At 44.0% G+C, this 25,013-nt stretch overlaps 1 long non-coding RNA gene across 1 annotated transcript; it reads left to right on the forward strand.

Moving 5' to 3' along the window:
- The first annotated feature begins 826 nt into the window (after window positions 1-826).
- Window positions 827-17,056, forward strand: LOC149308910 (uncharacterized). The gene is made up of 3 exons (XR_016282235.1): window positions 827-920; window positions 13,999-14,170; window positions 15,121-17,056. It is a non-coding gene; the product is annotated as an uncharacterized LOC149308910 (long non-coding RNA).
- Window positions 17,057-25,013: the final 7,957 nt, after the last annotated feature.

Genomic DNA, 25,013 nt, shown 5'->3' on the forward strand with positions numbered 1-25,013 from the left:
TACACTACAACTTCCTTTCATTTGGACACTATCCTCCTGCCGATTCCTAGGATGCTTACACAGAGCCACACGCACACCCCAAATAATCTCCTTTTGTTTTTTGACCTGGCACCCATGTGCATTTTAATTATTTCATGAATGGAGTATCATTGTGGCTTGGCTTTGCATATATGATTTGCCAGGTCAGGTATTTAATCATTTTGCTACTGATGCCACCCCTCTTAGAGTCTGTACCCCTTAGTGATGCCACTGATGTCAGCCCCCCCTTAGAGTGTGACCCGGTGTGTTCTGCACCCCTTAGTGATGCCACTTAGTGACCCCGCTTCAAGTGTCACCTGGTGCGTTCTGCACCCCCTGCGCCCCTTGGTGAGGCCACTGATGTCAGCCCCCTTAGAGTGTCACCTGATACAGTCTGCACCCCCTACTGATGCCACCCTGTTGCCTTAGTGATGCCACTTAGTGAGCCCCCTTAGAGTCTCACCTGGTTCAGCCTGCACCCCCTGCACCCCTTAGTCATGCCGATGATGCCCCCCATCTTAGAGTGTCACCTGGTGCCTTCTGCACCCCTGTGCTCCCCCTGCCTTGGCCCTGGAGGGCGGGGCTTGTCAGAGTCTGGGCGGGGCTTGCGGGAACCCCCTCCAATTGGGGAGCCCCCTGGGCGAGGGGGCGTGGCCTGGGCCAGCTGACCCTGTGGGCCGAGGGCCAAGGCTCCGGCGGCGGGGCTGCTGGGCCCTGCTCTGCTGCTGCTGCTGCTGCTGCTGCCGCTGCCGCTGCCTACAAATGCGGGCGCCCGCCTCGGCCTCCTGCTGCTGCTGCTGCTGCTGCTGGGTCTCGGTTGTTGGCGATGGGCGTCCTCCCGCGGTGGCTGCTGGCGCTGCTGCTGCTGCTGCTGTGGCTGGCCCTCAGCCCCGGCTCCGGAGGTGGGTCTCCTTCCTTCCTTCCTTCCGAGGGGAACGGGGCAAGGGCCTGGCAGGGACACGGTCTCCTTGCAGCCAAGGCATGCTCCAGGCTCCCCAAGGGCAGCCCCCTCCTCTGCCCACTGCCCAGGACCTGCTTGGCAAACCTGACTCAAGGCACCCCCCTCTGCATCTGCATCCGCACCGCGCAGAGGATCCGCTTCCACGCCGCTTCAACTGCCTTGGCTCCAGGCAGTGCCATTCTGGAAGGTGTCGTTTGTTGTGCCGCCAGAACTTGAACTGCCTCGGCTCCATGGGATGCCATTCTGGGGACTGTAGTTTGGATGCAGAGCTCCACTTTGCATCCACGTTGCAGAAAGGATCTGGTTTGATACCGCTTGAACTGCCCTGGCTCCATTGGATGCCATTTTTGGGATCCAGGGCCTGTGGAGCCTTGGCTGAGGTGGGTGAGGTGGGTACGGTGCCAGGGCTGCCCTCTGCCCCCAGTTGAGCCCCTTTAAGCCAGGAGAGGGGCAGGCAAGAGCCCTTCGTTGGGGTGAGGTTCAGCCTCTGAAGTCCCTCCTTGGCCAGGGAAGGCTGGCCCTGTTGAATGCCCATCCGGAGGAGGCACGATGGGGCTGGATCTACACTGGAGCAAGGACCTGGTTTGACACCATTGGAGCTGCCCTGGCTCCGTTCTGGGGAAAGGCTCCAGGCACTGCACTTCTGGGATATGCAGTTGGTTGTGGCACTAGAGCTTTGCTTCAGGTGATGCCATTCTGGGAAATGTAGCTTATTGGGGCACCAGAGCTTCAACTGCTCTGGCTCCAGGCGATGCCATTCTGGAGCCAGGGCAGTTCAAGTGGTGTCAAACTGGATCATTCCTGAAGTGCGGCTGCAGAGTGGTGAGAGCTCTCACTGAGAAATGGCTTAGGATTTGAGTCAGGTTTGCCAAGCAGGTCCTGGGAAGGAAAGGGGCACAGTTGCGGGTTTGGGGTGGGAGCAGTAGGGACTAGGTAGGTAGGCAGGTAGGTCAATAGCAGAGGCCTGTGCTGCCCTTGGGGAGCCTAAGAGCAGCAGCTGGCAGGAGGGAGAAACACCTGACCCTCCTCTCCCTGCCAGCAGATGCCAAAGGATCGCAGCCAACACAAGAGCTGAGCACGTCCCCCTCTTGGCACTGCCAGGCCCTGGCCTGGACTAGTGCTGCTTTGTGGCTAGTCGCAGGTGGAAGAATGTGGCTGACACCAGTCAGTGCCTTCTGACTGTGAGAGGAGGCATCTTCGCTGGCTGGGTGCTGCCAGTTTGGGGATGCCCTCCCTGTCTAGATACTTGAACTGGCCCTACGAACATGGGCACGGTTGATCTGATCAGTTGTGGGCGTGTGCCTTTTTGAGTCATTTCTGGTGACCCAAAGGCCACAGGATGGGGTTCCTTGGCAAGGATTGTGAACAGTGATTCACAAACTTTGGTCCTCCAGACGTTTTGGACTTCAGCTTCCAGAATTCTCGACAGTCAGCCAAGCTGGTTGGGGCTTCTGGGAGTTGAAGTCCAAAACACCTTGATAACCAAAGTTTGGGAAGTAATAATTTAGAATCATAGAGTTGGAAGAGACCATCCAGTCCAACCCCATTCTGCCATGCAGGAAATCTCAATCAAAGCATCCCTGTCAGATGGCCATCCAGCCTCTGTTTAAAGACTTCCAAGGAAAGAGACTCCACTACAATCCGAGGGAGTTTGTTCCACTGTCAAACAGCCCTTACTGTCAGGAGGTTCCTCCTGATGTTGAGGTGGAATCTCTTTTCCCGTGCAGTAGGTTGCATGCATTGCTCTGTATCCTAGTCTCTGGAGCAGCAGAAAACAAGCTTGCTCCATCCTCAGTGTGTTCAGGAGAGGTTTGCCATTGCCTTCCCCTGAGGCTGAGAGTGTGTGACTTGCCCAAGGTCACCCAGTGTGGGTTTCATGGCCGAATTGGGTATTGAACCCTGGTCTCCAGAGTGGCAGTCCAGCACTCAAACTGAGTAGATCATCCTGAAAGCCATTTACACTGCTGGAATCCAGCCCAGGAGCCAGGGACGAAGCAGTGCCTCTGAGCAAGGGCAGAGAGAGTGTTGTGTCCGCTTCAGTTTGGGTGGTCATTTCCCCCCCACCAAATGATCTGAGATAGGGATGAACAGTGCGCTCACATCGCTGCTCCCTCTTTTCACGGTGCAAGTCCTCTTCATCTGGACATCTGCAGTTAATCATAGATTCTCATTTCTAGGAACATGTAATTAGGAGATTTGGAACAAGCTGAAATCATGAATTGCAGTGTGAAGTTGGTTTAAGAGACTGTCTTGGTTTGAATCTGGTAACCACAAGTTTGTCATTTCAGATAGAACAGGGAACTGGTTAGTGGAAAACAACCAGCATTGACTGATTTGCAGCAAGGAGGGAAGGGGAAGAAAAAGTGGCCAAATGTTCATTTATATTTCATCAAAAGGTCCAAAACATACTGCAGAAATAATCCAGTTGGAGACTGCTTTAACTGCCCTGGCTAAGTGCTAGGGAATCCTGGGAATTGTAGTTTATTGTGGCACCAGAGCTCCCTGACAGAGAGGGCTAAATGTCTCACAAAACTACAGTTACCAGAATTCTCTAGCATTCAGCCAGGGCAGTTAAAGCAGTTTCAAACTGGATTATTTCTGCAGTGTGTTTTGGATCTGATTACACTAAGATATGGTCAGCAAAATCAAACCATATGTCCATGGCAAAAGGAACCCACCCTGTGTACTATTAATACTTATTAGAACAGAATAACAACGCTTGTTGCTCATAAAGCTATAAATCATTCAAAGTGCTTCATCTCTGTAATCCTTTCATTAACCAACCCTGCGAGGTAGACAGGTATTATCATCCTGGTATTGCAAACATGGTGGTAGAGAGATGGTGACATTTCAGTTTAGGAACTCATTGTTCACTGCAGCTCTATATCTGAGAACCCAGTGGCACAGAGGTACACTTTGAAGGCTCTCAATCTCATAGTTCCCATAGCCATGCAGTGAAGCAGAGTCCAAAAATGCAAGCAGTTTGTGTTGAGTTGTATTGGCAAACCTGTCGTAGCTGTTCTCATTTCCACTAGGAGCAATTTTTTTGTACAGCTAATGAGTCTTCCTCTTTCATTCAAGACAACAAGATACTTTGCACTACCAACAAGGATAAATCATAATTGTATAATGTGGTGTAGTGGTTTGAATGTTGGATGAGGACTTCTGGACTTCAGGGTTCGGTTCTTGGCCATGGAAACTCACTGGGTGATCTTGGACAAGTCACACTCTCTCAGCCTGAAAGGATGGCAATGGCAAAACTCCTTTTCAGAAACCTGTCAACAAAACCCCATAATAGGTTCGCCTTAGGGTCGCCATAAGTAAAAAATGACATGACATTGCACTAAGATCTGCACTCAATAGGGAGATCTTAGGAGGGTTGGAGGTGAAATAATTCCTACTGATTAAATTCTCTTGAAACTTTGAACCAGAACTATGTTTATTTAGGTATGACTTCGCAGGTAACATAGTGGAAATTCTTGTGTACAGTGGTCCTTTGGTATCTGCTGGGGTTTGGTTCCAGGATCCCTCGTGGATAACAAATCTGTGGCTGCTCAAGTCCCATTAAATACAATAGATCCTAAAATGGCGCATCTCATATAAAATGGTAAAATCAAGGTTTGCTTATTGGAATTCATATATTTTAAAAATATTTTTGAGCCGTGGATACTTGAATCTGTGGATAAAAAAGCCGTGGATATGGAGGGCTGGCTGTACAACTTTTTAGGATTGGGTTGTTAGTCACTTTAATTGCTCCATCCCATCACTCTCTCCCCAGAAACATGCCAAAGGGACTTTTATAATGTGCGAAGAAGTAGCTTTGAGAAACAGCCTTTGAATGAGAGGCCCTGAATCACAGATGTTTGCAATCAGGTGCCCAGGTTAAAGTTAGAGAGAAGCCAGGCATGGTGGGAGGGGAATGTGTGGGAGAAGAGAACAAATGCTGAGCATGAACAAAGGTGGAAGGTAAAGTTACAGATTGGGCCACTTGAAAAGATGAAAACACACCCTCCTTACTTGGCATGGGAAGGACAGAGCTGTTATGGTCATCCCCTGCTCTAGGCCTCTCTGGAACCTACAGGTCAGCCAAAATTTTGCAGACCAATCATGCAAAGAGGCAAGTACCCTCCTTGCTTGTGCAAATATGTACCTTTTTGAGCATTCCCCCTTGAGAAGTGTTTGTGTGCCTGTGCCTTTTAGTAGTGTCAGGCTGTTGTAGTATTTAGACTACCATATATATATATATATATACTCAACTATAGGTTGACCTCATGTATAAGTTGAGGGCAGGTCTTGGAGCCAAAGCATGGATTTTTATATGATCTGTGGATAAGTTGAGGGTAAAACTTAGGGGCATGTAACAAAAGATGTAAACTTGCAGTGAGTCCCAGACTCTGGTCCTCCAGGTGTTTTGGACTTTGGCTCCCAGAAGCTGCAGCCACTTTGGCCAATGGTCTGGGATTCTGGGAACCGAAGTCCAAAACAACTGGAAGGCCAAAGTTTGGGAATCAGTGAATTAAGGAAAGCAATGCTTACACTCTTGCCTTTCACCAGGAGATGGTTCCTTTTTTTAATAAAAGAATTAAAGTACAGTACTTATATTGACCTGTGGATAAGTCAACTCAGATTTTGGGTGGCAATTTTTTTGACTTGTACATAAGTATACACAGTAAATACTAATATGACTAAGAGGAATAACAGCAGAAGTGACTTAACTGATGGGCTTGCCAAGACCACAAGCTTTTTAAGGTGATTTAGGACTTCTTGTTCAGCACTTGCAAAAGATAGGCCTTTTTAGATAGGCTTTGTCAAGGAAGCTGATGCCTTTCTTTCACGATGAGCTAAGGTGAGCATAGAAAGAATAGCTGGATGCGTGTTAGAAGCCAAGATGACCAAGCTGAGGCTGTCATACTTTGGCCACAAGACATGACTCACTGGAAAACACAATAACGCTAGGAAAGCAGGGAGGTAGTAGCAAGAGAGGAATGTTGCATATTGGATAGATTGAATCAAGGAGGCCATGGCCCTCAGTTTGCAAGACCTGAGCAGAGCAGTTGAGGAGGGGGGGGGCTTGGAGATGTCTCTCTCATGGGTTTGCAGTGAGCCAAAGTCGACTCAAGGTCAGTTAACAACAACAGCAACCTGTTAAGAATAAACAGGTTTTGAATTGGTGTACAATTTTGAAATGCAGGCACTCATCAAGACATATCCATAAACTGGAGAGTCCAAAATTGCAGCCAGCTGTGTTGATCCAGAACAACAAAGTAGTTCTAGTAGTTTTTATCTTTTCCACGGAGCAGTCTTTTGTAAAACTAATGGCTCTTAATAGCCCCTTCAAAATATTCTGCATTACAATTGGGATAGCTTACAATAATACACTGTTGCTGGAAAAATGTATCCTCTTCCCAAAACTACTGTTAAAGGATGCAGCTTTAACAATAGTTTGCGGGATTAATTGCAAGACTGTGTCCCTCCTTGAACTTTACACATAAGGGTGTCCAGAATAAAAAAAGAAATGCCAGGGTGCAAAGGAAATCTTCTGTTGGGGAGGGTCCCAAAGGAATGGTTTGTCACTTAAAATCCAGTTTCAGGCTGCTCCGCTGCTGTGTCACTTGGTGCTGTTCATTTGCATAGTCCACAGAGTGTGATAGAAGAATCATGTATGTGTTCCAGATAAACCCGAAATTAGGATCTTATGTTTCCCTTGAACTCTTAAGAATGGAATGTGCATTGAGATGCGACCACAAGATGCCCACCAGCCAGTCTTTGAAATGTAGATTTCTGTTCCAATATCATTGATGTGTGTTCTGCTTCCTAGACACTACAAGACATTAGTGCCTTGCTGCAGGGAGCTTACAGTCTAAAATTCAACTGAGGGAAAATAGGAATCTTGCATGTCCAGCCAGATAAAGTATAAAAGATGCTTATGATTATTATAATTAATTAGCCTGCAAGTGCTTTCTAAGGTCCGGAACATACTGCAGAAATAATCCAAGCTGAGATCGCTTTAACTGCCATGGTTCAGTACTAGGGAATCCTGGGAAATGTTATTTATTGTGGCTCCAGAGCTCTCTGACAGAGAAGGCTCAATGTCTCACAAAATTACAGTTCCCAGAATCCCCTAACATTATTGAGCCAGGGCAGTTAAAGCAGTCTCAAACTGGATTATTTCTGCAGTGTGTTTTGGACTGAAGTTATTACAGTTCTGGGATTCATAACAAAAAGTAGGGCCAAATGTACGTGATATTATGCACGTTGATTGTTGCATGCTTCTTTTTTACTTCCAATAGCAGCTGCCTGGAAGTCTGCTCAGGACTGGGACCATGGTCCATGGGGTGGATTTCTAATTCTCCATTTCTGCATTTCCAGGGAAAGTGCACTTTTGACTGACTGCTATTACCCCTGGTAGAGTTGCTTTTCATTGTAAAAAAGGATGGTAGTTTAATACAGTACAGGTGTGGTATAATATAGCTACTAGAAAAGATGAATTTTAGAAAGAAAGATTGGTTAATTTGCTTGAAAGTAGGTTAGTGCCAACTATGTAGGAAAGCTAAAAGGGCAACCTCTTTCTGCAGAGACGGTGTATTAAGCGTGTGCTGGATTTTAAACAGGGATTGAGCATTGCCTAGGGGAACGTACCGAGGTTTGCTGCTGAGCTAGCCTAGGCCATTATTTATGATAATCTGTCTCTGGGAAACACTGACATGGAAATTAAAACACCCCTTCCTTGTAATACTGTCAGTTATGTAATTTGCCAGCAGAGGATAGTATTTCTGCAAGGCAATATCATCATGGCGATGTCCTTATCATTTCCCCCCACCTCGGATTTGGGTTGGACTGTTGCCATTGGTCCTGATATAAAGAAAAGAACCTCTGATACTCGTGTCTAGTTCTGGTGCGTGTCAGGCGGATGCCTGCCGCCATGCAGGTCCTGCCGATGGGCTTTTGTTGACAGGAATCTGATGCTCTTCCTCCCACCCCCCACCCCACCCCACCCCAGTAACATCCAGGACAAAGCACTTTTCATGGCAATAACAAACCCCATCCTGTCAAGGAAAGATGGCCTGGAAAGCAGAGTTAAGAAAACAACACCAAGCAAGTCCAGGAAAAAAAATGCCATTTCCATGGTGTCTCTCAGAATCACAGTAGCAGAGTTGAAGAGTTGGAAGGAGAATCAGGAGTCATCTAATCAAAAGGCTGCAAGTGCAAGAAAGTTACAGCTAACACATCCCTGACAGGACCATCCAAACTCTGTTTAAACACCTGCAGCAAAGGGCCCTGGGTCATCTGGGAATATACACAATGAATTCAGCTATCCCACTCACTTGTTAGTCTGTAATACTGTAAGCATTGGAACGATGGGGAGAAAAGGCAAAACAACAACAAAATTACAAAATATGCAGCATATTAAAATACATAGTAAGAATACTGGAAAGTTAAATGTAAAAGCTTTGTTCCTTTCGGTGTTTGGAAAAACCACCTTTCCTTCACCAAATAGGAAATGATCCACAGAGCTTGTGAAAAGTAACTTTTTGGGATTCTGCAGTTCCCAGAAGCCCCTGGCTAACTAACATGGCTATTGGCTGTGCAGGGTGCGTGTGAGAGCTGTAGTCCAAAAAAAATGAACTTTTCCAAAGCTCTTGTAAAATGGTTCCAGCACATCTGTTTTATATGTTAAGGAGGTTTATCTCTTGCTATTCCACCCAAGAGTCAAATTAAACACAGCAGATTACATTGCTGGAGAGGCAGCATGGTGTAGTGGTTTCAGTGTTTGACTCTGAAGGTGAAGGTTCAATTCTCCATTCAGTCATGGAAGCCCTTTATATGACCTTGAGTGAGTCACACACTCTCAGCTCCAGAAAACTCCATGATAGAATTGCCTTCGGGTTGCCATACATTGGAAATTATTTGAAGGCACACAAAAACAGCAGCCAGATTACATTTATAATGTGACTAAGGCTCCATCCACACTGCAGAAATAATCTGGTGTTGACACCGTTTGAACTGGCCTGGCTCAATACTGTGGAATTCTGGGAACTGTAGTTTGCAGTGGCCTCAGAGCAGAGCTCTGCTCCGCTTTGGGGCCACCACTAAGCACAATTCCCAGAATTCCATAGTATTCAGCCAGGCTAGTCAAAGCAGAGTCAAACTGGATTATTTGAGCAGTGTGTATGCAGCCTTAGTTCTGCCTTAGTTATTGGGATAACATTTTGATTTTTGAACATAACTCATTTTCAGGTTCAAGTAATTACTTCCCTTGCATTCCATAAAATACCATATAATGTTGAATACTATCTGTCTATCCATCTCAGGGGTAGGCAACCTATGGCCCGTGGGCCGGATCCGGCCCAGTGAGGCCTTGGGACCGGCCCCAGCCCGGTCCTGCCACCAATTGCCACCGGGGCCTTTGGCCTCTCGTGTGAGGGCGCGGGACCTTTGGCCTATCAGGAGGAGGCGGGCAAGGGGGGGCAAGCGGCAGGCAAGGGGGAGCAAGCGGGGGGCAAGCAGCGGGCAAGGGGGAGCAAGCGGTGGGCAAGGGGGGCAAGAGGGGGCAAAGGGGGACAATTGTCTATAGAAGCCTCAGAAACATGCATTTATATTAACATTTTTTTAAAAATCAGCAAATTTTTTCACGTGTTGTCCATTTTTTAAGAAAAGTGTCCTCCATTTGAAAATTTTGTCCTACATTTGTCCTGGTTTATTTAATTTTTAAAATGATTTAATTATTTATTTTTTGGCTCCCCCCCCCCCCCCCCCCAGTTGTCTGAGGGACAGCAACCCGGTCCCCGGCTCAAAAAGGTTGCCTACCCCTGATCTATCTAATCTATCTATCTATCTATGAGTGAATCATAACAACCTGAAAGCCAGCATGGTTTGAGAACAGACTATGACTCTGGAGACCAGGGTTTGATTCCCAGCTGGGCCATGAAACCCACTGGGTGATCTTGGGCAAGTGCAATTTAGTCATGGATAGCGTGGGATAGTGCTTTGTGTATTGGACTACGGCTCTGGAGACCAGGGTTCAAATCCCAGCTCTTATTGTGTGACATTGGGCAGGTCATACTCTCTCAGCCTCAGACAGGCAAAGGCAACCGCCCTCTGAACCAATCTTTCCAAGAAAACCTCGTGATAGGTTGGCCTTAGAGTCCCCATAAGTCAGAAATGAGTTGAAGATACCCGACATAACAACACTGGCATTTATTTTGAGTTCCTAGCGCATTGTGGGCAAGCAGATGGAAGTCAATCTGTTTTTACTGGGTCTCTGGACCATAATGAAGAATTGATTGAAGTAGCAGGTTTGTAGGGCTGAAGGAACTCTCTCCTGTTTGGTGTCACCCTTCAGGAAACACTTCATGACTGAATGGCTCCTGTTTGGGGTTATTCAGGAAATGGCCATTGAGGCCTGGGCCCATTGCCACAGCTACCAGGCATTTTGCCTCAAAGAGACTGAAGATGCCAGGCCTCAGTCTTGATAGGGAAATGAAATGAAATTTTGATTTGAATGGGCGAGAGAGATGCGGGAAAGGCAGATATCTTTCCTTAAAAGTTTGCAGGAAATGAAATGAATTACTTTTGCTAAACAAAGCCAATTCTTCTGTGGGGTGATGCCAGTAAGGTGATAGGAGATTATCACACTAGGGCCTATTCCACAACAATTGCACTATTGGAAGATAATGGAAGCATAGCGCTATAGCAATCTGTAGTTCTGCACAGTTGTGCAATTGCACTAGAACAACGGAATAAAAACAAAACAAAAATGCAGTCACGTTCCACATACAAAAGCCAATCACATTGTTCTGTCATTAGTATATCATCATTGGATGTTTCGTGCATGCGTCATTATCGTGTTACTGCGCATGTCTGAAAAATATGGTTCTGCCCCAAACAGAACAAAATAAAATTTCTGTATTTAACAACATGATATATATCCGGTTCAAATAAAATAGTGCCCTATACCTGAAAATAAGACAGAAATCTACTCTGAAAACGATCCTAGCAAGGAGAGCAAATAGCCTTTGCCAAAGTGCAGTCTGGAAAAAGCTCCATGACAGTGCTCCATGATAGCGCAGACGCATCATTATTAGCTCCTGTACCTTTGCAATCATGCGAATGAAACCATTCACGGAGTTTCCCCATGAATAAGAAGTTACAGGACAATTCTAGATTATTCACAGGAGAAGTACCAGATGAGTGCGACATTGTGTGAAAATCTTCGCGTGATTGCACTATAATGAAAGGAACATCCTGTTTTCTTCCATTTTATCACCCCCTATGATAATCTCCATAGTGGCGGTGAACCAATCTGTACTGGTGATGTGAACATAGCTATGGCACTTATTACAAAGGAACAAACACTGAAAGACAAAGCCTTTTCATTCCTATGAGGAGATAGATGCTGCAAGTGCAGGTTATTGGCATGGTTTGGAGTATTTTGGGCCCCATGTAAAGAGGATACAAGGAGCTGCCTTGTGCCAAGTCAGTGCCCTGGTGCCATCTAGCTCCACAACTGGTTAGATCCCAAGATCTTGGATTCTGCAATAAGTCCAGAATCTGCAACTCACTATGTGCCTAAGCTTGTACAGTTAGCCCTCCATATCCATGGATTCATTATCCATGGATTCAACCATCCATGGCTTGAAAGTATTTCTAAAAATGTAAATTCCAAAAGCAAATCTTGATTTTGCCATTTTATATAAGGGGCACCGTTTTACTATGCCATTGCATTTAATGGGACTTGAGCGTCCTCGGATTTTGGTATCCATGAGGGGTCCTGGAACCAAACCCCAGCCAAGGGCCCACTGTATTGTCATCTGCAAGAGGCGACTGTTGCATGTATTAGGGAAGGATGTCCTGGGTTTCATCCTGACCCTGACCAGGGCACACAGAGCAACTAGGGAAGTTAAGCGGTTTGACGCAGAAGGAAGTGGGATATGAGGATGAGAAGAGGGGCTTCTCTTCCCTTGGGATATTCCAGAAATAGCCTTCCCCCTTCCCCTGATGCATCCTCCTCAAAAGGAAGGAAGTGCATGGTGTGAGCATTCAGAATAGGTCCTTTCTTCCCAGGAGCAAAGAATGTTTTTTCTAGGGACCTGAGAGCTTGCTTTTGCAGAGAGCAGAGAGCCATTATACAATTTCCTATCCTTCCACCATTTATTTCTGCTAGCCTTTGCCATATGGAATCACATTAATGAGTCAAAGGTTTGGAACACGGTAGTGACAGAGGCTGCATCCACACTGCAGAAATAACCCAATTTGACACCGCTTTAACTGACTTGGCTCAATGCAATGAAATTCTGGGAATTGGAGTTTATTGTGGCCCACAGTGGAGCAAAAGCTCCGCTCTGGAACCACAACAAACTCCAATTCCCAGAATTCCATCGCATTGAGCTAGGCCAGTTAAAGCGGTGTCAAACGTGGTTATTTTTGCAGTGTTGGTGAAGCCAGAGTCAAATGAGCAACCAGACATTGGCCCTTCCAAATAACATTGAGAACATATGTTTCAAGCACACACTTTTCCTAACCAAAGTAGGATTTCTGGCAATGCAGAAGGTGTTCAGTGTCTTTTGTAGGTTTTGCCTGACTAGTAATCGGAACAGATTAGTTCAAATAAAGTTCATAAGACAGAAATTTAATTGATGGTTATGTTAGACGTTTTCTAATAAAAGGAGTATAGTCGGACCTCCATATCCACAGATTTTTTTAATCCAAGGATTCAACCATCCACTGCTTGAGAATATTTTAAAAAATGTAAATTCCCCTAAATTCCAACCTTGATTTTGCTATTTTACATAAGGGACACCATTTTACTATGCCATTGTATTTCATGGGACTTGAGCATCCACAGATTTTGATATGCATGGGAGGTTCTGGAACAAAACCCCAGTGGATATCAAGGGGCCATTGTTATTTAATTATTTAAATTATTTAATCCAACTTAAATTGGACTTTCAGTATCAACTTCAATTCCAGAATTAATTTATTACATGATTAATTAGTTATTAATAAATGAACAAATATGCAAATAAGCCAACAAATTTTACTTTTCATGTTGGTTCTTTAATAAATGCAAATGGCACCAAGAATCATTTTTTCTTTTTGTTCATGGTTAGAGTATGATAGGTTTGCTGCTTCCAAGTTTTAAAAATGTTAAATGAACAAGTGCTAAGGGCAGCTTGGAAGGGAGCTGGTGTTTATTGCTCCTGTGTTCCATGTTTGGGATATTTGCTGGAATCAGTAAGATGAAGAAAGGGGGAGGTTAAGGAGATGAGATTGCAAGGGAAGAAATAAAGGAAAGTAAGAGAAGGAATGAAGTTTTCAATAATGAATGCAGTTGTTTTCTTCTCTCCTAAGACCAGGACAGTGTGGAGGTGGGGGGAAAATATAAATAAAACCACCAAAGGTATTTTAAGGCTTCATTCTGGCAAGAATTGTAGTATAGGCTTTTAATATACTACTGTAAATGTAAATGGCAAGAAATATAAAGGTAAGGACTGGAGATCACACTCTCTCATGGGAGAGCTTTTTTGGTCCATAATTTTGTTTTGTCCTGACTGCACACATCACTTGGCTCTGAGTTGTACATTAAGTGTCTCTGTTGAAAAAACAAAATACTGTGTTTGATGTGGTGTCAGGGGATAACTAAGCTCCTCTCTGTGATGTTTAGTCTACAATCGCCATTTCACATATTCAACAAAACATCCAAAGACATTGCAGCTATCGATTGACAAAATATGTACAGGCCAATGTGTATGCTTAAGCAGGTGGTACTTTGCCCTGCAGGCAGGTGGGTTTCATAGAGAAGTGCCTGTCATCTTCTTGGTACAGATAATAGATGTGCCAGGAATCTTGAACAATCTGAGAATGTAAGCCTTACAATTGCTTCATTTTGTCCAGTTGTACAGCTGGAGCACATGAAATTGCAGTGAAATAGTTGCCAACACCTCCTGTTGTTTTCCTCTGTCAGATAAGCACATTCATAGTAGCATTTTGTGATAAAGTTCTGATTTTCTTTCTCTTAGGGCCACTGTCTGAGGCATCTGATGGGAAGGAACTTGGGGAAGGGCGCATCTTAAAACTGGTGCATCCCAAAGGGATTCGGAGCGCTGTAGGGCATCGGCAGAATGGTTGGCGGAAGTATCGGCGTCCTCGCCCCCGTCTGTCACATAAAGGCCCCATGCCTTTTTAGCACAGGTAAGAATACAGGTGAAGGATATAGTGCCCACTTTTGAGAACACCTGAAGGATCAAAGTTTGAGAACCCATGGGTTATAAAAAAACGACATATTCATGCAGTTTATTTCTTGTCTGCATGTTTACCATTCATAGTTACCTTCATGAAAAGAAGGAACTGCTAGGCTAAGCTGGCCCTTATATGTAAAAAGAATGTGTAGCTTATGCAAATATAAGATCAAATAGAACAACATCCTCTCCCACCTCATAAACTAAAAATGAAGGTGCCAGATGTGGCTCCTCAAGAGGAGAAATAAATGTCAGAGTTAGGAATACCTTCATTAGGAGAGAGTTGAGGGTGAGAAAGCACCATGAATTGCTGAAAAATGAGAGATGTACTTCAGTGTTGTTACTAGTGTTGCTACTGGAGTACATCTCAGGAATACCTTCATTAGGACCAACAAAAGGGTGTCCAGAATTTTCCATCAGGTTACATGATGTTTTTTTTTTTTTAAAGGTGATGGGTAAGAAAAATATCTGGCTGAATGTTGTGGCCTTTACCACTCATGCAGTGGAGATTGCAGAACAGTTAAGTCTGAAGATATCAGAAGAACCTGTTTGACTCTGAGGCCCGAACAGACAGACCAAAATAAAGCTGCTTTGGGTCACTTGCATCAGTGAAAGTATAAAGAGAATGATAACTCAGTCAAATTACCCAGTAACTTTAAAGCAACTTAAAAATATTTTTATTAAAAAGCAAGACATATAAAAGTACAGGATATTATTAAAGGATACTTCCCAGAGGTCTGTTGAAACTAACCAAAAAAACCAAACCAAACCAAACCAAAAAGCCAGTCTTTGCTGTTACCCGAAAGACACCATGGGTGGAAGAAGCCACTCTTACATCTTTAGGGAAGGGAAGAGGTTTGTATTTTGAAACTGACTTGCTGTTTCTTTCTCTTTTATTTTCAGGATCAGTGCCCACCCTGCAAAGGCTTGTTCTTTGTGTTCTCTATCTGCTCAGTAAAACTCTCCACTTGTGCAGGGCTTCCATCATGACCCTTCTTGCCTAAACTGCTGCCCCGGACAGCATTGAATGGAAGGGTGTGTGAAGGTACTGCACTACCTTCTCCTGTTGGCTCTCATGTCTCCTATCAGGCTGGTTTCAGGTGGTGGTACCTCATCTCTTCTTTCTCAGTCCTTCTCATTGCCTTATAAAATTAACCGTCCGTAGAGCCTGAGGCTCAGAGGATGTTGAGGGTATCCAAAAGGAGAGAAGAGAGGAAGAAACGGGTAGCAATGGATCTGTAGCGGTCCTTTTTATATCTTGTCTCAGATCCCTCCTGTAGGAAGATGCCTCACTCACCATTGTTTGAGGGATGCACTTGTAGCAAAACTACTCCTGTCCATCTGCCCAGCTGCTAGAATACTGTTGCAGCAAAGGATGCGGCTGGAGCCAGAAGGCCTTTGGCCTGTAAAAAGCACTTTGTCAGATAGAGAATCTCCACCCAGGTGTCACTGGAATCCCATTTTATATCTGTCTCATCACAAGGTAGTCTTAACAGGGCTAGGAAACCTGTGGCCTTTTAGATGTCATTGAACTCCAATCCCCATTCCCAATCCAGCGTAATTGATGCTATGGTTGGAGTAGTAGTTCTTCTATCTGGAGGGCTGAAGGTTCTCTGCTGTTGCTCAATAGGGCAGCCATCTCCTCCCCCCTCCACTTTTGCTGAAGTTTCTGTGTACCTCTGACAACTGCATGATACTTAGGAATACAACAGCTCAGGTTTTCCACTTGTGTGCAATTCCTTGCTAAAGGGAAGCAGCACCTGATGTATTTCTACCTGTCCTAAAGAATTTAGTTATGGGAGCCCTGTTGGGGTTCGAGGGAGGGAAATGGCTCCCTTCTTATGGACTTCCCGCAACTGCCTTTGGCTAGGCCTCTTACAAGTCACAGGTCTAGACCTTTCTTTGTGCAGAATCTGAGTTTATTTTTGACACAAACAGTCTTTCCTCTAAGTACAGTCTGATTTCTAAAACCTTTGCCACCACAGACTGTCCCCTATGCCTTTTCTAGAACAAGTTTTGACCAATTTGAGCAGGTGCTTGCCTGTTGCATTTTGCCCTGCCTACCCTTCAATATTGTTTCCAGCTAGCTGAGCCAGGACCTGGATCTCCTGGCAAGCCTCTTGGCAGAAATCTCATTTTCAAGGCAGTACCCTCTGTAGTAAAATTCTGAGGCTGTATCTTTGGTTAGCATCTGAGAGAGAAGTCATAAGGAAAACCAGCTAGTGGCCTAGAGAGAGCGAGTGGAATAAGGCAATGTGTGGGAGAAGTCTTGGTTCAGATTGTAAAACCTTCTGTTACAACTTCATTCATTGGCTGCATTCATGCCACTCTTTTTTCTGCCTGTCGTCAAAGGGCAAGGTTAATAACACAGGCCTACCTTTCCAGAGGTGTTGTAAGGATTACTGAAGTAAACATATATAAATGCTCTTTGGATGTCTGAAATATGCTCTATAAGTGCTAAGTGGTGCTGTTTGTTCAAAGAGGTCTTTATAATTATTTCACTCACTTTTGCTTGTGGCTTCAGCATATGTTAACCACTTTGGGAGGATGTGTCAGTTGCTGGGGGTGCACCTGCTGTTTTTTGCACTTGGGTGTGTTGGCTAGTTGTGAGACTTACTTTGAACAAGTCGCTTGTGATGGTGTGCGGGAGCCTGTGGTGATGGACGCTCATGTCTGTGTAACTTTTTTCCAGGTGGCTCTTGACTTTCCTTTGAATAAAACATTAATTTATACCAGCAAGGGACACATCTTACTGTATAAAACCCTCATTGATAACTGGGTGTTTTTTTTGTGTCTGTAAAGATTTGTTCTATGTAAATATAGCTTTATAATAAAGAAATATGAAAACAATAAACTCTTATTTTTTGGAGCTGCAGGTTGTGTTCTTTCCTTTATCTTCTGTACTAAGGCATTAAGTCACTGATAGTCTGACACAGAACTTAGGAAACTAATGTTTTGGAGTACAATTCTCAGACTCCCCAGCCTTTGACTTGCCCAGGATCACCTAGTGGGATTTCATGGCTGAGCAGGGATTGAACCATAGTCTCCAGAGTCATAGTCCAATGCTCAAACCACATTGGCTTTGATGTTCTTATGACTCACATATAGATCTTCTTCAACATATGTAGTACATTATGGAGTGCAAGGGGACAGGTCACTACACTGAGGTCTTTACCTGTGCCTGAAAATGAGTTATGTTCAATTTATTTCCCCCCAGTAACTAAGGCCTAACTACAAATAACTAAATCACATTACAAATGTAATCTGCTGTGTATTAATTTGCCTCTTGTTGTAGTGTAACTCCTTGCCTTTCTCTGAGGCTGAGAGAATTTGACTTGCCCAAGATCACCCAGTGGGTTTCCATGGCTGAGCAGGTATTCATACCCTGGCCTTCAGAAGGATACCACACAACATTGTTACAGTGCTATTATTCCACTTTTACTGATATGTCTCGCGCGCCTCCAATGGAATCCTAGGATTTGCAAGTTTAGGAAGGGGCATTTAGCATTCTCATCCAGAGAGCTCTTAGATCTCACTAAATTACAAACCCCAGAATGTCACAGGAAGAAGCCAATGCAGTAAAAGTGGAATGATAGCCCTAGAACAGTGTAGTGCAGTATTGTCCTAGTAGTCCAGTGCTAAAACCACTACACCACACTGGCTCTCTAAGATCTTTCTTAGGAACACAGAATACCACCTTGCACTAGCACAGATTATTTATCCATTAAGACTATTATTATTATTATTATTAAACTTTATTTCTAAAGCGCTGTAATTATACACAGCGCTGTACAAAGTCGGTAAAATTAAAGAATATAAAAGCCTGCCCAAGGCATACATTCTAAAATAATAACAATTAAAAGAGGAATAGATGAAATTACCAAACTACTTTGATCAGAAGCAAAGGTTCCACTTCATCTTCAACCCAGTTGGTTTTGTGGATTAAAATTACAATGTTCAGCACATAGGCTTACAATTACTCTACTTCTTTTGCAATACATGCCACAACCTTTCACAGTCCACTCTGCAGGACTGTTCCAGGATTCAGACCTAAGTCTTGCCATGATCTAACCAGGGATCATATTCCTAAATCCCTCTTGAGAATCATGCAGTTCTCCAGATGTTGGACTGCAACCCCCAATATTCCTTGTCTTTGGCAGTAGGACTGCTGAAACTTGGGCCTGATTCCCACTGCTGCCTTCCTTTACAATTGCTGAGTTGCCTCCTTATGCCATAAGAAAGGCATAATTCAGGATCTCGAAAAAGAAAAATGCTGACTCAGCTGCAGGAGGAAAATGTTAGAGGACAAAAAAAAAGAAGGCACCCAGCAGTACCTGTAAACAACTGTACAATAGATTTATAGATTTATATGTTCAGTTATGTTGCTCCATAGTCCTTCATGATTTACGCATGAATGAGCAAATTGATTCTGTTGCTTGCATTCTGTCAAGGAGATGGGGCTGCATTACTATACTGTGTTGACAACATTAAACCAATAATAGAAGATGATTATATTTGTTAGAACTAGAACTATTATACTTTCTTAAAACAAAAAAGGCAACTCTTCCTCTGATGCAAGACATCTACTTAATATGTTGTAGTCTACAAGCCAGTGGTAGTTTTAAATCCTGTGTGTGTGTGTGTGTGTGTGTGTGTGTGTGTGTGTGTGTGTACATACACAATTGGCTCTCCATTTTCGTGGGAGATCTGTTCCGGACCCCTTTGCAAAAATGGAGGGTTGCGCATATTCAAGCCCCATAGTCTTGAATGGAGTGCTCCCCCATGCATGTGTGCCATTGCAAATAGCAGAGGACGCACCACCGCATATATTCAAGGGCACAGATATGAGATCTGCGCATTAGGAGGGGCGTCTCTCTCTCTCATCTATCTATCTATCTATCTATCTATCTATCTATCTATCTATCTATCTAAACCAAATTTGTGTTGGGCTTGAGACATAGCCTGTTTAGTCTGGAATATCAGCATACAAAGGGATCTTGTAGCACCTCTGAGATGAACTGAGCAAAAGAAGTGCTAGCATAAAGTTTTTTAGACTTTGGTCTACATCTGGTCTACTTCCATCATGCTAAGAAAGTAGACCAAGTCTATGAAAGCTTATGCTACAACTTCTTTCATTTAGTCTCAGGTCTACAAGATCCTTTTGCATGCTGACGGTAAGTATTACAGAAGATGTCAACATAGAATGAATTATAGCTGTTTTGTGTACATGCAAACTTGTTCACCTTTGCAAACAGTCATGGGAAAACATGCTGGAAAGACTACAAGGAAGATGTGGAGAGAATAAGTAAATTATTCCATTTCAAAATTCGTTTGCAAAAGTTCTAACATGTTCAGATATAAAAAGATGTGTGGGAATTGTGTAGCAGTTTTGAGACTGAATAAGCTTTTGTGAACTCCACTCCACCTCTCTTTGATGAAGTGGGCTGGAGTCCACAAAAGCTTGTTAGAATTTTTTTCTCTGTCTCAAAGGTGCTACACAATTTCCTTACATCTTTTTATAGCTTTTAATGCTGAAACTGACTTACACAGCCATATCTTTGAATACATACATGTTCAAATCATCCCCACTCCAGCACACAATATATTCCAATTTACATAATGTTTGATTTACAGTTGGTTTGCTTTGGCAAGGGTCTGTGTAAGAATGACTGCTTTTTAGAAAAGGATACCTGCCTTTTACATTTCATCAAGAAGATTAGAAAATCTCAGAATAAAATTTGAATTCTGAAAATGTTAGCCCAAAGGCACCAGATCTTGTCTGATCCTGGAGGCTAGGAAGGGTCAGTCCTGGGTTCATAGAACCATAGCACTTTATCACACGTGGACCTATGTGCTTGCATCCTGAAAATGGTTAAAGTGTTGGCATCCCAGAAAAGCGCACAAATGCACTATTTTTTATCATACACAGAGCAGAACAATGCATTAAAAGCACATTACTATTGTGAGAGAGTGGGTCGAAAGTGCATTTGTTTTTCAGACAGATGTGGAAAAACCCCATTGATGGTTTGGAAAGAAGTGTTTTGCGCATGTGTACAGAAGCAGTAGTTGTGTCACCCAGAGGAATAATTTTGTGAAGTCAAAGGCTTTCATGGCCGGCATCCATGTTTTTTTGTGGGTTTTTCGAGCTATGTGGCCATGTTCTAGAAGGTTTTCTTCCTTTATTTACACAGTTTTCTTTATAAAGCATCTCTGCTTCTCCTCAGCTAATGGCTATTGGGAAAGGCTTAAGGAGGACACACATTCACACACAGAAGGAGTGGGGAGGGAAGCCAGCCGTTTCTCTGTGTGTGTTTGTGTTGTGTGCACCTGCTGCCCCTTTAAGGACAAGGCTGCCTGCCCCCCTCTCAGCACAACAAAGGAACCATAGGAACAGGGAGAATCCTGCAGGTGGTTATCAGGCTACAGCAGTTGCACAAAGGAAGCGAATTTGTGAATGAAATGGAAATGAAAACACGGTATTTCCCCAAAAATGCCTATTCCCTGATTCATGTCACTTTCTGTTTAGATGCTAAGCGGTTTACATGCAGCGTCGTCTGAAAAGCAATTGTGAAATTGTGCCTAATACCCTGGATAACCCCAGGTTCTGTCCAGTTTAAACTTCCAATTTTCCCTCTGTGATAAAGTCCATAGAACCATAGAATTGGAAGAGACCACAATCCTTCCAAGGAATACCCAGCCCTGCAGGCTGTGTTTCACAAAAAGGTAATGGGAAACCCAGCTCTGAATATTCATTGTATAAGAAAATCCTAAGAAATTTATGAGGTCACCATAATTTGACAGGCAACTGGAAGGCACATATATACATGTAAGCATCCTACTCAGCCAGCATGTTGTGGTTTGAGCGTTGGACTATGGACTTTATCACATGGGGGAAAATTGGGGGATTCAAAAGGCATTTTCCAGAGAAAGTTGTGCAATCATGGCTAAGATTATCACACACGTTGCGATTAGAGAGGGCTTAAACTGGGAACAACCAGCAACAAATCATTCATAGGATTTTCCCATGAATGATTTGTTGCTAGTTATTCTCTGGTTATTCCAGGGATAGATCTTCTCTAATTCTAACATCATGTGATAATCCCAGCTGCAATCGCATGACTTTCCCTGGATAAGTGAATCCTCCGATGTCCCCCATATGACAAAGTCCAGTGACTCTGGAGAGGTTTGATCTCCTGCTCAGCCATGGAAACATACTGGGTTACTTTGGGCAAGTCACACTCTCCTAGCCCTAGAAAACCCATAATATATTTGCCTTAAGTTTGCCATAAGCAGGAAATAACTTGAAGGTGTTAAACAACCATCATCCTACTCTTACTGCTGCCAGAATCCCATCTTCTGCCCACCCAACAACTGCCTTTACAAAAAAACCAAGTCCATCAGTGCTGACTTGGAAGCCTCACTGATTTTAATGGAACTTTTTTGTTTCTTACTGTGGCCTTAAAATTAAGAACAGGGAAGAAATGAGCTAGCCTTTCATAGAGGAGAAAAGGGATGGGGGTTTGCAATCCAGAATTTGGGAAAGTGGGGGATTGCTCCAGAACTGGGAGGCCTTTGCTCCAGTAAGGAATCTTCGGCCGCATTCCCACTATGATTTGAAGCAAATTGCTGATTGGGTTAAATGAATGTCATTCCTATTTGAAACCAGTTCCAATCTTACTGTGATTGGTTTCAATTGCGATGAAGCGAGGCAAACACAAAAAACCCACTCTTTCCTAACACAAATTCTTTGGCAGTTCTTTTGAAAAAAATAGATTCTGAAGCATGTTCAGCAAGTGTGAATGACAGATCTGAATCGCATCATTCTGGAGGGGAGGGACTAATGGCAGAGGGGTATTTACTACCCCTCCTCAGCTTTTAATAGGTCCACCATTCCCACCACCCCCCTCAGCGCTGCCTTTGTGCTTGTGGTGTGACCTATGGGCACATAGGGTTTTTTTAATTGATAGAAGATTCGATTCATTGATTTTGCAATTACAGTACTTGCAACTACTCGGGCGCCAAGCCAGGCAATTGCAAAACCAGTGAATCAAATCTTCTATCATTTAAAAAAAGAAGTTCCCAAGCCTTGCTGCCACTTATATCATCAGTGACGGGTAGATGATCGACATGCATTTTGAAGTGGTGCAAGCAAGTGGGGATGACAATCGTGCCAAAAGAGAAGATATTACAAGGGGATAATGAAAAGATCCACTTTTATAGTGGGAATGATGGACCTTTTGGAATCGATTCACCAACATGGAGCGAAGGTGAATTGCAAACTGGTTTAAATGTAAGTGGGAATGGGGCCTTTGGCTAGCAAAATGACTATAACCAACCTAATCCTCTGGGAGCCAGTGAGCTGTAGTGGTTTGAGCACTGGACAACAACTCTGGAGACCTGGGTTCAAATCCCCATTCAGCCATGGAAACCCACTGTATGACTTTGGATGAGTCACACAGTCTTAGTCCCAGAGGAAGGCAATGACAAAAGAAATCTTGCCGAGAAAACCCTTCCAAAGGTTTGCCTTAGGGTTGCCATAAGTTTGAAATGACTCAAAGCCACACAACAACAACAACAACAACAATGTTTACTATTGGCTATGCTGGATGGAGCTTTTAAGAATGAGATTCAAAACATCTGGAGGGCAAAAAGCTCCCCATCCCCTGTTCCCATTGGTCTTGAGTTTCTTTTCAAGCTTCTGCTCCTCTTCCATTTTAAAATGAGCCTGGATCTCCATTCAAATGTCTAGAGCGCCATCTAGTGGCAGCCAGTGACAGAATGGAGTCTGAAAAGACTCTTGTCCTATTTGGAGCTGAATGTGACCAGGGCTACTCCCAAATGAAGATCTATTGTATGGAGTTTTCCTGTTTCATTCCCAAATGTTTATTAGATCTTCCATACATGTGTAATTCTCCCATATTTCGTCACCACCTATTCTATTTCTTTTTTTTTAAACAACCTTAAATCGTAGCAGCAGAGCTCCAGAATTGTGTGAAAAAGTGAAAACAAAAATAAATAAAATGAAAATGGAAAAACTTGGAAGGTATGCTGGGTAGGGCATTAGGCAGGGAAGCTGGGTTAAGGGGAAGAGTGTGTGATGAAGGCAGTTGCGTAATTGCAAAGACATGGTGAAATACAAACTGTATACCATAAGCATAACTGGTATAACTGTGTTTCATTGACAAGCACAATTGCAGCGAGAACGGGGCTCATGCGGTAAAGTCCTAAGAGAAAGAAGGTGGTAGCATACTAGCTGAAAGTATTTGGATGCTTATGGTAATAACTTCTCACAGATGCTCCAAGATGCTTCTGAATCCTGAAAGGGAGTCACTGACCCAGGCTGCCCATTCCTGCTCTGACTGTAGCACACAGGAAAGTGGGAATGCTAGCAACATGCCAAGAAGCTGAGGTAGGTCTGGACCAGTGGCAGTTACCAGCTTCAGACCTGTCACCCTCAAGCCTGTTTAGCATTCGTGGAATTGGTTTTGTGTCTCAGAATTACTGTAGCATTTGTTAAAAAGCAAAAATGGAACTGAGCAGTTGGTCAAAATGGTCCTCAGCATGTCAGTAACACGAGATGAAAGCCTCTGCAAATCCACAAACTTTGAAAGCAGGAAACCTGCAAAGTAAAGGCAGTGGGCAGAAATTCCTCCTCAGTTCTAAGAGGCCCTCAGGGAGCGCTGGGATCTCCAGGAAGTCTGGCACAGTTTGGCTGGTTGCCCTCAGCCTTGAAGTGGCAATCCAGGTGGGTGAGGTCTTCTTTTCTCTTGTTTCATGACCAGTGCCCCCAAATCCTGCCAGGATCCTTTGAAGATGCTGAGAACAGCCCTTTCTGTAACCCAAGGACCATAAGGGCCTTCTAGTCCAAAGCTTTGCCTTGCAGGAAAACACAACAAAAGCATTATAGCCAACCAACCTCTGTTTAAAAAATTTGAAAAGAGGAAAGTTCATCACTAACTGAGGCAGTCTGCTCCACTGCTGAACAGCTCTTATAGCCAAGATGTTCTTCCTAATATTTAGGTGCAATCTGTTTTCTTGTACTTTGAATCCATTGGCTTGTGTTCTAGACTCCAGAACAGGAGAACAGAAGTTTGCTCCTATTTCTATATGACCTCCCTTCGGATATTTAAACATAGCTATCATATCACTTCTGTTCTTCTTCAGGCTAAACATATCCAGCCCCCTAAGTTGTTCCTCATAAGGCTTGGCTTCTAGACCTTTGATGGTCTTGGAACTTATCGCACACCTTTTTTCCCCCATTATGGGAACCGGAAGGGGACTCTCGGGGCCACGTGTGACCTGCAAAAAACGGATTTTATCGCACAGCGAATCATCCTCAAAAGGGCCCCGTTCTGTCTTCTGTCGCCAAGCTGTCCTCGTTCAGTGCTGAGGGGCACAATTTCCCTCAGTCGAAAGACTTCTGACCAGAACATTTAACACCCCTCAGCACTGAATGGGGACGGCCCAAGACAGATGGGCCAAAAGCTAAAGGAAACATTCAGGGGAAGGGCAGAATTTTTATTTGGGAGGGCAGTGCTTTCTTTTTCAGCACTGCTCTTCCTCACAGCTACTCAACAGTGGCCTTACAATGACTGCCACCAATTGCTACTCAGCATAGTGTCCAAACTGTGGTGAAGCTTACAGTGGTGTGCAATGCCAACATAGAAAGTTCAGGAACATTTAAGGATGCCACTTGCAGACTTGTCCCCATTTAGAGAATTGCCATGATGTCGGAAAACATTATTGAGAGAGGTATTCTATGAGTTGCTGCAGCCCATCTCCTGGCTTGCAAGAAA

Source organism: Sceloporus occidentalis, unplaced genomic scaffold, assembly GCF_023333645.1.
Source record: "Sceloporus occidentalis isolate IW3139 unplaced genomic scaffold, rSceOcc1.0.p SCAF_8, whole genome shotgun sequence".
Classification (NCBI taxonomy): Eukaryota; Metazoa; Chordata; class Lepidosauria; order Squamata; family Phrynosomatidae; genus Sceloporus; species Sceloporus occidentalis.